This window comes from Danio rerio, chromosome 7 (assembly GCF_052040795.2).
Source record: "Danio rerio strain M-AB ecotype USA chromosome 7, GRCz13ab, whole genome shotgun sequence".
NCBI classification, from domain to species: domain Eukaryota; kingdom Metazoa; phylum Chordata; class Actinopteri; order Cypriniformes; family Danionidae; genus Danio; species Danio rerio.
Window position 1 is genome coordinate 81070001 of NC_141027.1, and position 17500 is coordinate 81087500.

Genomic DNA, 17500 nt, shown 5'->3' on the forward strand with positions numbered 1-17500 from the left:
TGCCACAAAAGCATTATCAACACCATCAAAACACCACCAATGCCATCAAAATACCACAAAAACAACATCAACACCATCAAAACATCACAAAAACACCATCAATGCATCAAAACACCACAAAAACACAATCAACACCATCCAAATACTACAAAAACACCAAACACCATTGAATTATAATCAAAACACCTCCAAAACACATTCAAAGCAATGAAACCTTCATAGTCGCCAGAACACCATCAGATCAGATCAAAGCCTTCAACATCAATAAAATCAACAAAACATCAACAAAACACATCAAAGCCTCCAGAAGACAATCAAAACACCATCAAAGGAAAGGAAAGATCATCAAACACCATCAAAGACACCACAGCTCAATTAAAACCTATTGAAGAAGACGAAATCAAAACAACCTCATGAATTATAAAGCTTCACTACAGTTACACAGAAACTAGCCTACATTATACAGAAACTAGCCTACATTAGCTAAAGTTAAACAGCACATTATATTCAGTCCCATATCAAAAAGAGAGAGTGTGTGTCTGTAAATACACATATAAACACTGTTTCGGAGATCATTTGGTCTTTATCTTTAGTACAGTGTTTGTTTTTGAAATAATAACAGAAGGTTTAACCCAGAGAAGCAAATTTCACCCGCAATTCTAGAGTCACTGGTGTATGTTTGTGTGTATGTATGTATGTATTTATGTATGTATGTATGCATGTGTGTCATCTAGCTGTTGAAACTCCAGTGGCAGCAGCATTTAAGCTTCAGTCGAGGTGACATTCACACAGAAGCTCCTCGCGGGAGCAGAGAGTGTAATATCCAGCTGTTTATTCACGCAGTGTCTCTGCAGATATGCTATCTTTCTGAGGACATTATTTTACTGTACGCCTCCTCTCAGGAACCCGCTATATTAAACAGGGAAGCTCTTAAAATAAAGGTGCTGATAAAAGAGTCTGGCAGGTACATTTGTCCTCCTCTATCTGACAGTGAGAATACAGTCCTCCAACACAACACAAAATTACTTCATTTTCGCCTCTTTAAAGCGATAGTTCACCCCAAAAATTAACTTTCACCATTCTTCAAAATATCTGCTTTTGTGTTCAACCGCCGGTTTGAAATCGCTTGACGTAAATAGTGAGCAAATAGTGAGTAAAACTTAATTTTTGGGTCTCTTTAACAAGCCATAATGGCAATGCAAAGAAGCATGAAGCCTCCAAACACAAAAAACACACCATCAAACAAACAAAAGTCATATTAAAATACCAACAAAGCAACAAAAAACACCATCATAGTCACAAAAACACCATCACAACACAATGCAATACCCCATTATACACACAAAAGCACAATCAAATTCCCATCATACACACAAAAGAATGAAAAATTCACCATCAAACACACAAAACCATCATATAATGAACCATGATCACAAACAAACAGCATTAAAACACCATCATATGCACAAAAACACCATCATACAACACCATCAAAATACTATAAATTCACCATCAAACACACAAAATTATCATATAATGCATCATAATCAAAAACAAACAGCATTAAAACACCATCATATGCACAAAAAATACTATCAAAGCACCATCATACACACAACACCATCAAAACACTATAAATTTACCATCATACAAACACACTATCAAAACACAATCATAAACACAAAACACCATTAAAACATCATCATATGCACAAACACACCATCAAAACACCATAAATGTACCATCATGCACACAACACAATTAAAACAACATCATATGCACAAACACACCATCAAAACCCCCTCATATGCACCATCATACACACGAAACACCATGAAAACACCATCAAACATACTAAAACACCATCAATGCACCATCATACACACAACACACCATCAAACATACAAAAACATCATGAAAACACTCTTAAAAGCAATTGAAACACCACCATCTCTATCAAAACAACATTCAAATGCCGTCAAATAACCATCAGCGTCATCCAAACCAACACCAACACTGTTGAAACCCAAAAAGACCACATAAAAAGTGAACCGAACACTTTCAAAGCAATCAAAGCTGCCATTAACACAATCAAACACCATAAAAACAACACTAAAACATAATCAAAACACCATCAAACTACTATCAACACCATCAAACACCACAAAAACAACACTAAAACAACACTTAAACTAAATCAAAACACCATCAACACCATGAAACACCACAAAAACAACACTAAAACAAAATCAAAACACCATCAACACCATTAAACAACAGTAAAACAACACTAAAACAAAATCAAAACACAATCAAAAACCATTAAACACCACAAAACAACACTAAAACATAATCAAAACACCATCAAACAACACTAAAACAACACTAAAACAACACTAAAATTAAATCAAAACACCATCAAACACCATAAAAAGAACACTAAAACATAATCAAAACACCATCAACACCATCAAACACCACAAAACAACGCTAAAACATAATCAAAACACCATCAAACAACACTAAAACATAATCAAAACACCATCAAACAACACTAAAACAACACTAAAACAACACTAAAATTAAATCAAAACACCATCAAACACCATAAAAACAACACTAAAACATAATCAAAACACCATCAAAACACCATCAAAACACCATCAAAACACCATCAACACCATCAAACACCACAAAACAACACTAAAACTAAATCAAAACACCATCAACACCATAAAAACAACACTAAAACATAATCAAAACACCATCAAAACACCATCAACACCATCAAACACCACAAAACAACACTAAAACAACACTAAAACTAAATCAAAACACCATCAACACCATAAAAACAACACTAAAACATAATCAAAACACCATCAAACACCACAAAACAACACTAAAACAACACTAAAACTAAATCAAAACACCATCAACACCATTAAACACAACAAAAACAACACTAAAACATAATCAAAACACCATCAAACACCACAAAACAACACTAAAACAACACTAAAACTAAATCAAAACACCATCAACACCATTAAACACAACAAAAACAACACTAAAACATAATCAAAACACCATCAAACCACCATCAACCCCATCAAACACCACAAAACAACACTAAAACTATCAAAACACCATCAAACTACCATCAACACAAAAAAGTGTTGAGTTTAACGCGCTGCTTGTCATTCCTCATATGTATGCTATCGACCACCACCTTCTGAGTGTATATAGAGTAAGTCTCCATGTTTAAGTGTACTCGCTGATTGTTCTAGGTCTACTTGTATTGTTGTTTTATTGGTTTAAGTGCACTTCTGACAGACTGACTGCACTTCAGCTTGTGTGTCTGCAGTCTAATCGTCTGCGTTCTGCAGTTTAGCTCACATCGGGATGTCTGAGTAGTTTGTGAATCCTCTATTTTGGGCCGGTGAGTGAGTGCGGAGGCGCTGTGGGTTTGTTTTAATGGGATCAGCACTTCATTTGCAGCTGAAGTCAGGCCGATTGTCTGCTCTCCGGAGACGCTCCGCTCTTCTGTTCTGCAGCAGGACTCGCTGTGGCTGCAGATATAATTGCACGTCCTCACGCCGCACATATTGCACTGCGTTCGCCCGCCGCTGGTCATTTGATGTCTCTGATGTTCAGCAGAAGTGTAGCGCTCAGCAGAAACACCTCCAAGAGCCCAAAACAACACACTTATGAAGGTCAGAGCAGGAGGAGATCAGCCACAAATATCATCCAGACTCTGCCGGCTGATCACTGTACACATGCTAATGTCAAGACCACACTCAAACCTGCTGCGTCAGCATCACTAATGCTTTAGTTAACACAAACCCCAGTCAGAAAAGGTGGAACAGAATCGATAACGCAAATAAAACATGAAAGAAGTGATTTGTACATTTCCTTCAGTGTCATTGCAGACAACAGACATTACTCAATGTGTTCCTCGTGATTTATTTTGATTTGATGCTGTTTTCAAAATAAACATGTATTCCAGTTCTGTAATGCTGCCGTTCCTCTTCACAACACTCAACAGATGTTTAGGGACTGAAGACAGCCGGTGATGAAGAGTTTCAGGGTCATTTTCTCTCATTCTTCCTGCAAACAAGCTTAATGGGCCACACATTCTCTAATGGAGACAGGTCGGGACTGCAGGCAGGCCAGTCCAGTGTCTGTCTCCTCTTCCTCCGCTGCAGGGCTCTGTAATGTGAGCTGAATGTGGTTCTGCATTGTCTTGTTGGACTCTGCATGGGTGTCCCTGGAGAAGAAGGCAGCATATTGAGCTCCAGAATCTCTCTGTGCTGTTCAGCACCCAGAGCACCGACACAACCCCAGACCATGACAGAGCCGGGCTTCTAGACTTGTTGGACAGTCTGGATGATCCTCTTCTTCTTTGGTCTGGAGCACACGGCCTTCATTTCTCCCCACGCCTTCTTTTAAAAAAACATGTTTTCATATGAATAAACCACTTTTCTGACAATACCTAAAATAGTTGGGTTCCCTTGTGAGATCAGGCTGTTATTTCTCACAATCATAGTTTTTTACATATATATATTCTGTTTTCATGTGAAAGTTTTAGTATTTTGTATGTGTATATAGTTCTAATAACTTTATTTAGTTTTAATTTTAATGATTTTAAAGCTTCATTTTGCACTAAATGAACAAAAAATACCAAAACATGTTGAAATGAATAAAATATGCTAGAAAATATTAGAGTACAACATAAGAATTCTAATAATTAAATAATGAATAAAAATAAATAATTAAACAATAAATAATGAAGTAATAAATAAATAAATATTAAATTAATAAATAATAAAATAATAAATGAATAAATATTAAACTAATAAATAATAGATATAAAAATAATAAATTAATATTAAATTAATAAATAATAAATAATAAAATAATAAATAAATAAATATTAAACTAATAAATAATAAATATTTAAATAATAAATAAATGAATAAATAAATAATTAATTAAATAATAAATAAACAAATAAATAATCATTAAATAATTAAATAATAAATAAATGTTAAATACTTAAATATTAAATAAATAAATAAATATTAAATTATTAAATAATAAATAATTAAATAAAAAATAAAAATATTAAATTAATAAATAATAAAAAATAATAAATAAATAAATAAACACTAAATAATTAAATAATAAATAAATGTTATATAATTAAATAATAAATAAATGATTAAATAATTAAATAATAAATAAATGAATGAATGAATAAATAAATAAACAAACAAACAAACAAACAAACAAACAAACAAACAAACAAACAAACAAAGAAAACAAATAAATAAATAAACAAACAAACAAAAAAACTAAAAACAAAATCTGATTCTTGCAAAATGATGAAAATCTTGTTGTTATATGGATAAATTCTAGTAGTTTCAGAAAAAGGCAAATGTCATGGATTTCAGATGACAGTGAGCATCTGTTTGGGCCACACTGTGAGTGTTTTAATCTGCCATCAAATGATTCTTGTTCTGAGTTCAGAGATTTTGCATATATAAACTATAATCCACTCAAAAAGCAGTTTACTTTAGTTAACTATAATAACTCCCGAAGAGCGCTAATGACCCATTTCTGAAGCGTCCCGTAATAATTACAAACTGTTTCTGTTGGTCAGATGAAAAGTGAAGCGGCTGCCGTTCTGCCACAGCGAGTCTTCAGATATGCAAATACAAGTGCCTCTGCCCAATACCGTAAGAGCCCAGGCTGACCAAGTTTGCATAAATCACCATAAATTAGCTGACAGTGGCTCGAACAAACAGCGATTGGATGACTCTTTCCTGCATGCCGGGTTGCCAGATTGGCACTGAAGCCAATTAAAATCCCTGGAAGAACAACGCGCCTTCACAGCTCGAAACACCAAACAAGAATTAGGGATAAAAGCTGCGGCGGGCAGGATTCAGTGTCAGAAAGCATCATTAGTGATCCGATGAGTCCATTTACTGTAGGCTTGTGCTTCATTCAATTATTGCTGCGGCGTTAGCTCACATTTCAATATCCTTCAGACGAACCTCACTGTAAGTTCCAGAACCTGAATAAAGTCCAGACGCAATTATCTGAACATTATCTGAGTGTTTTCAGTGTTTATGAGTTTCATAACTCTCTGAAATATGGTTTATGTTCCCGCTGAATGCACTGACTAGCGTAAACTTTTAATTTGACATTATCTGCACTCGTTCACAGTCTGCTTTAGGTGTGTGCAGAAACACAGTCATGGAAATCACTGTTAGCAGATTAATATGCAGCATAAACAAGTCTCACAGCGTCTCTACAGTCATATTCTCTACAGGAGGATTCAGAGAGATATCTGTGCAGATGCATTAGATTAGTCACGACAGCCTGTGTATAGTGTTTAGTATATAGTGTACAGTGTAAAGTGTAGCGTGTATATTATAGTGTATAAAGTACAGTGAATAGTGTGTAGTATAGTGTGTATAGGGTATAGTATATTGTAGAATATACAGTGTAAAGTGTATAGTACAGTGTATAGTGTTTTGTGTATATAGTGTATAGTGTATAATATATAGTGTAAAATGTAGTGTATATCATAGTGTATAGTGTAAAGTGTGGTGTATAGTGTATAGTATAGTGTATGATATATAGTGTAAAGAGTAGTTATATAGTGTATAGTATAGTGTATAAAGTATAATGAATAGTGTATAGTACAGTGTATATAGGGTATAGTATAGTGTATATAATGTATAGTATATAGTGTTTGGTATATAGTGTACAGTATAGGGTATAATATATAGTGTAAAATGTACAGTGTATTGAGTATAGTGTAAAGTGTAGTGTACAGTGTATAGTATAGTGTATAATATATAGTGCAAAGTGTAGTGTATATAGTATAGTGTATAAAGTACAGTGAATAGTGTATAGTATAGTGTATATAGGGTATAGTAGTGTCTAATATATAGTGTAAAGTGTACGGTGTATAGTATAGTGTATATAGTGTATAGTGTAGTGTATATAGTGTATAAAGTATTGTGTATAGTATAGGGTATAATATATAGTGTAAAGGGTATTGTATTGTATAGTATATAGTGTATAATATAGTGTAGGGTATAGTCTAAAGTGTAGTGTATATAGTGTATAGTATATAGTGTGTAGTATATAGTGTATATGTTCAGTCAATCATTTTTGTTCGACGTAGTCTCTTATTTATCAGAAGTCGCCACCGCGGAATGAACCACCAACTATTCCAGCATATGTTTTACACAGCGGTTGCCCTTCCAGCCGCAAACCTGGAAATGGGAAACACCCATACACACATACACAGTGTAAAGTGTAGTGTATACTGTATAGAGTGGATATAGTGTTTATAGTATTTAGTGTATGGTGTTTATGGTGTATATAGTGTATATTGTATATGGTGTATATAGTGTCGGGTATATAGTGTGCATTATATATTGTATATGGTGTATAGTAAATTGTGTATAGTATAGTGTATATGATGTATTAGTTGTGAGATATTCTCCAGACAGACGCAGTGAAGTGTTCTGTTCCCACCCTCAGTAGTGCACTACATTCTCAGTATGCGTATGAGGACGCAGCCACTCTTTAGATGTGAATCAGGGATTTTCAGTCAAATCCATTCAGATCCTGACGGCTTTAAGAGCTCTTGAAGATTCCAGGAGAGAGAGAGAGAGAGAGAGAGAGAGAGAGAGAGAGAGAGAGAGAGAGAGAGAGAGAGAGAGAGAGAGAGAGAGAGAGAGAGAGAGATGGAGAGAGAGAGAGAGAGAGAGAGAGAGAGAGAGAGAGAGAGAGAGAGAGAGAGATGGAGAGAGAGATGGAGAGAGAGAGAGAGAGAGAGAGAGAGAGAATTGAATTTTCAACACGCCTTTAATAAACATTTTAAAGACGTTATACAATCAAATGTTACACATAAAAATTAGAAACAGCCTAATGAACCATAAACTCTAAATTTTCATCACAAATTTGACATAAAACTCCTTTGTAACACCAAATTTTTTCAAAACACATAAGATCACCCATTGTTTTGTAATACTGGAAATCAATTAAAATTCTGGATTTCACCAAGTTAAAAAAAAATGTTTTTAAACAGCCACTTGAGTTTTGCTCAACTTGTATTTTTCTAGTGTCATAAATTGCCATTTTTGCTTGACCCAAAAGAAAATTTAATAACTGACAAAAAAACGTTGTTTACGTGTATACTTATAACCACAAATAAACGTTTCCATAGAAAATGTCTCGCCAAAACAAACAAACAAGTTAGATAAGACCTGAAAAAAGGAACTAAGCCTGTTACATAACATAAAAGCATGATATAGGGTTTCACGTTGAGAACAAAATGGACATTCATCACTATTACCTGGATTTATAATTGAAACAAACGCATTCACAGCTATGGCACCATGCAAGATTCTCCATTGCAAATCCCCCACTTTTTTTGGTAAGGGGGGTTTATACAGAGCTCTCCACTCTGGTTTAGCATTCTCTTTTAAATGGAGAGAGAGAGAGAGAGAGAGAGAGAGAGAGAGAATCCACTGAGAGACACTCAGGTGTGAAGAGCTGACACACAACCACCCAGCACACACACACACACACACACACACACACACACAGGTGGAGTATAGACAGGTGGAGTATAGACAGGTGGAGTATAGACAGGTGGAGTATAGACAGGTGGAGTACAGACAGGTGGAGTATAGACAGGTGGAGTATAGACAGGTGGAGTATAGACAGGTGGAGTATAGACAGGTGGAGTACTCTGTGGTGTGATGTTGACTTGATCAGAAACCCCATCAGCTCTTCATCAAGAGTCTCTGAGCTCCAGAGAACAGCAGCAGAGCATCCATCACACATCCATCACCATCACCATCACTAATGACCACACTCAACACCTCCAGCAGCCGCTCACTGTCTCCGACACACACCTGCACACACACAGAGATGCTGTCACCTGGACACACACCTGCTGTCAGGATGCAGGACAGGTTTAGGAGCAGGAGAGATTCAGGAGGACACGTCTGATCTGAGGAAACACACACCGACTGACAGGACAGCAGAGGAGTGTGTCTGAGCACCACAGCTGACAGCCTGTGTGTGTGTGTGTGTGTGTGTGTGTGTGTGTGTGTGTGTGTGTGTGTGTGTGTGTGTGTGTGTGTGTGTGTGTGTGTGTGTGTCTCCACGCACAGCTCTGAGATGATGATCAGCTGAACACTCTCAGCACTGTGAGGGTTCGGCTGCGTCTCAATCAGCTCAATGAGCAGATCAGTGTGAGCTCCTGCACTCCACACTTACACTCACACTGATTGTCAGACGTCCCCTCGGTGTGGACTCAGTAGTGTGCTCACAGTAAAGGGCACTCAGCTTTCTGAAAGCGACAGTGACAGCCTGGACACCCTTCAGTCTTCTGGAGTTCCTCAAGCTGTAATAGCTCAAGCTTCGTCTGGAGCAGCACACAGCGGGGGGGCAGGTGCTGAACACTGTCATGTTGATCAGCTCATCATAGCAGACTTTAACAAACACTCAAACAATACCAACACAACACTAAACAGCAGAGTCCTGGACACGCGACTGACAGCAGGAGACAGCGCTGAGCTACTGGCGTGTGTGTAATCCTTCATACGCAGCGTATAGACGCCTCTCATACGGAGGATGGAGACTCGCGCGCTGCTCAGGTGTGGGTTTCTCACAGACTTCAGCGGAGTCAGAATCTGGACGCCTCTGGCAGATCTCAGCTTTATTCTGTATCGGTTTGTGCTTGGTCGATACCAACATCCAGAGAAAATGTCAAGACAAAACTGCAAGTGGGAGAGCACAGTCTGCAGAGCTACCAGCAGTGTGTGTCTAACAATCTGACACCTCCAGCCCGACACCGACACTGACACTGACAACACACCTGTGCTGTACAGAAACACGTGACGGATCCTGACCTGCAGGACCACTGTGTGTGTGAGAGTGAGATTTACACACACACACGCACACACACACGCACACACACACAAACACACACACGCACGCACACACTAAACATGATGGGTGGAGTCACTGCAGCTAGTGGGTGGAGTTACTAAATATGATGGGTGGAGTCACTGAAGGTAGTGGGTGGAGTCACTAAACATGATGGGTAGAGTCACTGCAGCTAGTGGGTGGAGTCACAAAACATGATGGGTGGAGTCAATGCAGCTAGTGGGTGGAGTTACAAAACATTCTGGGTGGAGTCACTGCAGCTAGTGGGTGGAGTCACTAAACATGATGGGTGGAGTCACTGAAGCAAGTGGGTGGAGTCACTAAACATGATGGGTGGAGTCACTGAAGCAAGTGGGTGGAGGTAACAAAACTAGTGGCTAGATTTGTCAAAACCAGTGGGTGGAGTCACTTTAGCTAGTGGGTGGGGTTATTTAAACTAGTGAGTGTAGTCACTTCAGCTAGTGGGTGGGGTTATTTGAACTAGTGGGTGGAGTCACTTAGGCTAGAGGGTGGATGTAACTAAGCTAGTGGGTGGAGCCACTTCAGATAGTGGGTAGGGCTATACAAACTAGTGGGTGGGTTTTATAATCTAGTGGGTGGAATTATTTCAGCTAGTGGGTGGGGTTATTTAAACTAGTGGGTGGAGTCCCTTTAGATAGTGGGTGGAGATAACTGAACTACTGGGTGGAGTCACTTTAGCTAGTGGGTGAGGTTATTTAAACTATTGGGTGGAGTCACTTCAGCTAGTGGGTGGAGATATCTAAACTACTGGGTGGAGTCACTTTAGCTAGTGGGTGGAGATATCTTAACTAGTGGGTGGAGTCACTTTAGCTAGTGGGGTTCCATAAACTAGTAGGTGGAGTCACTAATCCCGGATAAAGCTGTGGTCACACTGGGCTTTTCCTCCTATAGACTTCCATACATACGCACGTGAATGCGTCAGACCGGAAGTGCAGGGTCATGCGTCAAGTTTCGCCGGTTGCTGCAGTGCAAAGTTCAAGCTTGCTGAACTCTGAGCTGCGAAATCACATCACTTGACTGCGTGAGACCAATGCAGGATCAAAACATGAGCTCTCTGGACAGGATCATGGAGCAATCGCTCACTTTTTACATGTCTAATCATCTGGTTAATCCCGCCCCTTTCACAGCACCGTACAGAATATCACACACACACACTCTAGTGTGACCACAGCTTCAGAGTTACTTCAGCTAGTGGGTGGAGATAACTAAACTAGTGGGTGGAGTCACTTCAGCTAGTGGGTGGGGTTACCTCTGAGTGGTGAGGTTATCTGTGGTGTAGAGAACATACGGACAGGGTGCTAGTGAGTATCACTGAGCGAGAGAGAGAGAGAGAGAGAGAGAGAGAGAGAGAGAGAGTGAGTGTGTGTGTGTGTGTGTGTGTGTGTGTGTGTGTGTGTGTGTGTGTGTGTGAGAGAGAGAGACAGAGAGCGCGAGTGAGGTTTGCTTTGATTAGTCTCCACAGAGTAAAGGTGGAGCAGGTAAATGTTCACCTGTCATGAGACACACACATTCGTTTTCTCTCGCTTCTGCATTATGGGAGTGTGTGTGAGCAGCAGATGGAGGATCACACACTGACACCACCCGTCTGCACCTCCACCTCCCCATTCAGCTCTAATGTGCTTTATTAGCGTGATCAACAACAGAACATGCACACACACACACACACACACACACACACACACACACACACACACACACACACACACACCACAAACCAACGGCAGTAAACACATGAAGAAGAGAAAAGGAGGAGAAAACACACACACACACACACTCAGCAGTGATGACAGTGTGTGTGACGACAGGCGTGGCGTAATCAGCAGACGTCAGTAAACCCACAGATTCCTCCATCCAGCATATTTCAGGACGCATCCGCGCGCGCAAACACACACACACACACACACACACACACGATTGCTCTGTTCACTCGTTCTCTGACGTCTGATCACTCTCAGCAAATATTCACACACTACATTATACGACTGTATTAATTGTAAAAATGTGTGTGTGTGTGTGTGAGAGAGAGAGAGATTGTGTGTGTGTGTGTCACACGATTTTACCACACACACACACACACACACATACTAATGATGGAAGAAAATCTCCTGAAAACACCAGAGCAGGTAGGTCAAATCACCTGTCAATCACACAAAGTGTCTGTGTGTGTGTGTGTGTGTGTGTGTGTGTTTTAACCTCATACCAAACAGTAATTTTGTGCAGTTATGTCATTCGCTTGCGCAGCAGCCATACTCACACACACACACACACACACACACACACACACACACACACACACACATGAGACTCAGAATCCAGTGTTATCTTCAGCTCTAAGTGATAACAGCAGAGACATGCTCTAACAGTGGCATTAAACACACTCAACACAGTCATCAGGGGTGATGAAGATGATGAAGATGATGAAGATGATGAAGATGATGATGATGATGGAGCAGCAGCAGACGCTGTGATGGTGAGCTCGGGGTCATTAATTGTAGAAAATCAGAGATTCTCATCAGAAACAGCAAACAGATTAGACTGACATCAGCACAACTGACCACACACACACACACACACACACACACACACACACACACACACATCTACTGTATGCAGATGAGCAGCTTCATCACACACACACACACAGTCTCTCTCATACAAATGTTAATGCAACACAACACACACACACACACACACACACACACACACACAAATCAAAAATGAGCACCAAAAGATTCACACAATCATTCTTCCCTTCCTCTCTCTCTCTTACACACACAAACGGAAACGATACAGAGACTTAAACACACACACACACACACACACACAAAAATGAGAACACACACTAGCATTCACACAATCACACACACACACACAAACGAAATACAGCACTGAACACACACATTCAGTCTTATACACACACACTCAATACGATCATAAGCACACACAAATAAACGCACACACACACTAGCATTCACACAATCATTTCTCTCTCTTTCCCTCTCTCTCTCTCTCTCTCTCTAACACACACACACACACACACACACACACACACACACACACACACACACACACACACACCAAACTCCAGAAGAATCCCAGATTGACTTTCAGCTCATCTTACACTCAAAGCAGCTCATTACAGCTCATCTCTCAATACAGCCTTCTGACATCTTCATCACCACCATCATCATCATCTTCATCACCATGAGAGACTCCAACAAACCTCACACACACACACACTTTCTGCACACATGTCCGGTTCACACACACACACACACACACCCATATTTATACACACTCCTGGAGGAGCGACACCCAGCAGCCCGAGCTCATGTAACACACACACACACACACACACACACACACACACACACACTGAGAGTTTGCGCACACATGTCCCGATGTCTCTCTCTCTCTGACAGTGATTAAAGTGTGTGTACTTACTCCAAACGCAGAAGATGGACACGGCGCTGACTGAAACACACAGAGACACACCGTCAGAAGAGGAAGAGGAGGAGGAAAACACAGAGGAAGAGCAAGAGGAAGAGGAAGACTCACCCAAAAGCCTTCAGAGGGTCTCGGGGATCCGGAGGACGGTTTTATGTCTTTCTGTTTCTCCCGCCAGAAGCAGCGCGAGGATGAGGATGATGAAGATGAGGATGAGGATGATGGAGACTCTTATTCCACACACTGCCGCTCACACACACACACTGACAGCATCCGCGCGTCCGACGCCCGCGAGCAAACAGAGAAACACGCGCGCGGAGAGCAGACACCTGACTCTGAGCGTGTGTGTGTGTGCGAGTGTGTGTCTGTGTGCAGTTCCCGCGCGCGCCGCTGGGTGTCCGGAGAACGCGCCTCCTCACTGTGAGCGGCTGAATGATGATGATGATGATGATGCTCCACTCTTCATCAGAGCTCCAGATCTGCTTCATCTGACACCTTCAATCAGCACAAACACACACACACACACTATCAGAAGAACATCTCAACTCATCTGTGTGTGTGTGTGTGTGTGTGTGTGTGTGTGTGTGTGTGTGTGTGTGTGTGTGTGTGTGTGTGTGTGTCTTTCAGAATGATGTAATTCAATTAAGTCAGTTCCTGCCCATGAGAATAACCCAGTGAGTGTAATCACTCCTGTAACCCTGCTGCTGCCTGTGTAGTGTTCACTATCCAGCGTTCACTACACTCCTCTACCCTGGAGCACAGGCAGCGCACTTCAGTCCTCAAATCTACAAAAGAGCTGATCTTCATCACACACTCAGTGAATGTGTGTGTGTGTGTGTTCCCTCATCAGTGTGCAGTATTTCAGCAGTGTTCACTCAGTGGACAACACTTGATGCTCACTACAGTGTAGGGTGTGTGTTTATCACGATAAAGAGTGTTTAGCAGGACAGTGTGTGTGTGTGTGTGTGTGTGTGTGTGTGTGTGTGTGTGTGTGTGTGTGTAGCAAGTCCGTAAGTTTGCACTTGACATTTGGGTGAATCAAACACGGGTATGTATGTATGTATATATATATATATATATATGCTGCTATTATTATATTATTTAACGTTAAATAGTTCAAATAAATTGTATTTAAATTATTAAAATATGTTATTAATTGACCCTCTCTTCATAGTTTATTAGGTTTCAGGCCTGTAGCCAAGAGGGGCTCTGGAAGTCCAAAAGTTTAATTAATATCTTCATTATTATTGTTTTTCTGATTATTCAGTGGCCAGACTCTGACTGAGGAAAGCTGGATGTGCTGGCCGGCTTGTTATTTGCCTGTAGGCTTCAGTGTTTAATTTAAAACAAGTTTAAACAGACTTATAAAAACAAATGTAATGACAGATGATGATAAATTTGCATTTTGAAAGTAAGAATATTTCCATATTCTTATTCAGAGTTGTGGTTATTGATAAAGCTGTGGTGTAAAGCTGATGGTGTAGATGCACATGTGTGAATAAACACTTCATTAGTCAAATCATGTGCTCAGCAGTTTGACAAAACGGTTGTAAATATGTTTTGGTATTTCAGAAAGTCTGGTTACACTGCAAAATGCTTTTCTTGCTTAGATTTTTTGTCTTGTTTCTAGTCCAAAAATCTAAAACTTCCTAAATCAGGAGGAATTTTCTAGACAAGCAAAACACATTGTCTTGTTTTAAGATATAATATGCCAATATTAAGTGAGTTTTTCCTTAAAACAAGCAAAATAATCTGCCAACGGGGTGAGCAAAATAATCTTACGTCAAAAGAAAAAACAAGATTATTTTGCTGACCCCATTGGCAGATTATTTTGCTTGTTTTAAGGAAAAACTCACTTAATATTGGCATATTATTTCTTAAAACAAGACAATGTGTTTTGCTTGTCTAGAAAATGCTTCTTGATATAAGAAATTTTAGATATTTGGACTAGAAACAAGACAAAAAATCTAAGCAAGAAAAGCATTTTTGCAGTGTATGATGAGCATCCGACAAGATAATCCAGCAAAAATGAGTTCTTAAAATATATACAATATAAATATGCAACATTTACACGCTGTAAAAATGAATCTCGAGGCCTGTAATATTCATTAAAAATATTGAAATGGTCATTAAAAATATAAAAATAATGTGCATATTTTCTTGAAAAAGCTATATTCTGGATTTATTATGACATATTGCGAATAATTTGCTAATAAAATCAAGAGATAAATTTGACTCATGTTTTAAGTGAACCAGTGCAAGTGTTAGGATTACTTTGAGAAATTAATGGAGCTGATCAAACTGAGGAAAGATGGCTTCACGGCTATTTAAAGAAAATTCCCTCACTCACTCAGGCGGATTTGATTGAGATGTTTGCATTAGAATCTCAACAACAGCAGTGATCAGACGACAAACTGAAGGAGCAGATGAACAGTGAGCATGTGAAGAGGTGAGCATTAGCAGTCTTAAATACACTCTTTCAGAAAGACACATGCGGCTGGCAGGAGCCTAGATTTCCCATATGATGTACATGAGGATACACAGGTAATTTAGCCACCTTTGAAACTGATTCTTTGTTTATTCTCAATTATATATTGAAATTGAGCAAATCATTTGCATTGTAAAATTTAACAGCAATGATCAGGCAACATGTAAGTGTGGTGGTGGAGAACAACAGTGAGCTTGGTTAGTGGTACGGCTAAGCTAAGCTAAGCTAGCTTATCTATGGCCATGCACAGTGTTTTCCCATTAAGGTTGCTTTTACAGCATTAAAGATGTGATGCAGTTAATAATTACAATGAGTAAATAAAAGATTATATAATACTGCATATTAATTTGATTGCTTAATTTGTCAGATTAATGAAGAAAATGTTCACTAGATTTTTCTATTTTCTAGATCTGCTTATTTTGTAAACAAAGCAAGTGTCTCATATCAAATATCAACTAAAGGACAGGAAATATGACTGCACGAGCTGTACTGTAAATAAAGTAAACAAACACTTTCATATCAGTCAATAATATTACTGAAAAGTGAATAAATATAAGCGTACACAGTGAATGAACAGACGATGATGGACTGCATGTGGAGCTGATCCTCATCATCAAGGAGAGATCAGGCGAATAACTGCAGAAAGCTTCAGTTTTCAGAAACATCAGCCAGAGATCAATGAGCCGGACACAGGCCTGACAGTGCAGTGCCAGAATAATGTGTATTACCTGATAAAGAGAGTTTAATGAAGACTTCAGCTTATTTTAGCCATGCTGTATATCAGTGTTGTGCTGTACTGTAGTTATTCTGACTGTTTCAGCTGATATTGGAGGTGCTGGAGATGAGGAGATGTTGATCATATGCTGTTTACTGTGCAGTGTTGTTCAGGGTGTATTATTGACCGATCAGCCTACAGTATATCAGCCTGCTGCAGCGTTAGAGAGGAGGAAACGCGAGCATCAGCGGCGTCATCATGCTGGACTCGTGCAGTGGTGAACCTGCGTTTGTGACTCACACTTCCGCTGAACATAAGCTCCTTGTGTCCGCCTTTTTGCTGCCGCTATCCTCGCCTGTGTGTGTGCCCGACACACCTCATCCCCGCGCGCACGCGCCGCTCACCTGAACGCAGCCGCAGCCTCTCACATGACAGCAGGGACAGGCGCAGCCAATCACAATGCTCATACGTGTTTTGGGGGCGGGAGGACTCGAGGAGAGGGCGGGAGTGAAGCGTTTCTGCGTGTCTAGTTGAATGCTGACAGCGCCATTATTAAAGTGGGTTAAATTGTTGGTGGGCACCTTCCCATGGTCGGTGGGTAATGATGGGGATGTGTCTCCTCCGTCCACACACTCTCCGCCCCTGGTGTGTGGGCATCATCCACACCTGCCGTCAGGAGGTGCAGGGCGGAGTTAACCAATGAGTGAGGCTCCTGGACCCGCTTTGCAAAAGCTTTAATCCTAAATTGATGCAGATCTAGTACTCGGTTCTGCAATTCGGGATCTTGTAGTCCAGCTTGTTTGAGCCAGTTTTTCAAAGCAACATCGGATTGGATCAGTCAGTGG

At 39.8% G+C, this 17500-nt stretch overlaps 1 protein-coding gene and 1 long non-coding RNA gene across 42 annotated transcripts in view; one reads left to right on the forward strand and one right to left on the reverse strand.

Moving 5' to 3' along the window:
* Positions 1 to 13789, reverse strand: part of ptprda (protein tyrosine phosphatase receptor type Da) — a 334943-nt gene extending 321154 nt beyond the window's left edge. For all 41 annotated transcript variants that reach the window (XM_087258625.1, XM_087258611.1, XM_087258629.1 and 38 more), the window contains exons 1-2: positions 13564 to 13789; positions 13450 to 13479 (exon numbers count right to left, since the gene is read on the reverse strand). The gene's annotated coding sequence lies outside the window, so the exon portion shown is untranslated. The remainder of the gene's footprint in view (positions 1 to 13449; positions 13480 to 13563) is intronic.
* Positions 13790 to 15724: 1935 nt separating this feature from the next.
* LOC147836252 (uncharacterized) overlaps positions 15725 to 17500 on the forward strand; it is an 8721-nt gene continuing 6945 nt past the window's right edge. Inside the window, exon 1 of the long non-coding RNA XR_015496656.1 lies at positions 15725 to 15901. This is a non-coding gene — a long non-coding RNA (uncharacterized LOC147836252). The remainder of the gene's footprint in view (positions 15902 to 17500) is intronic.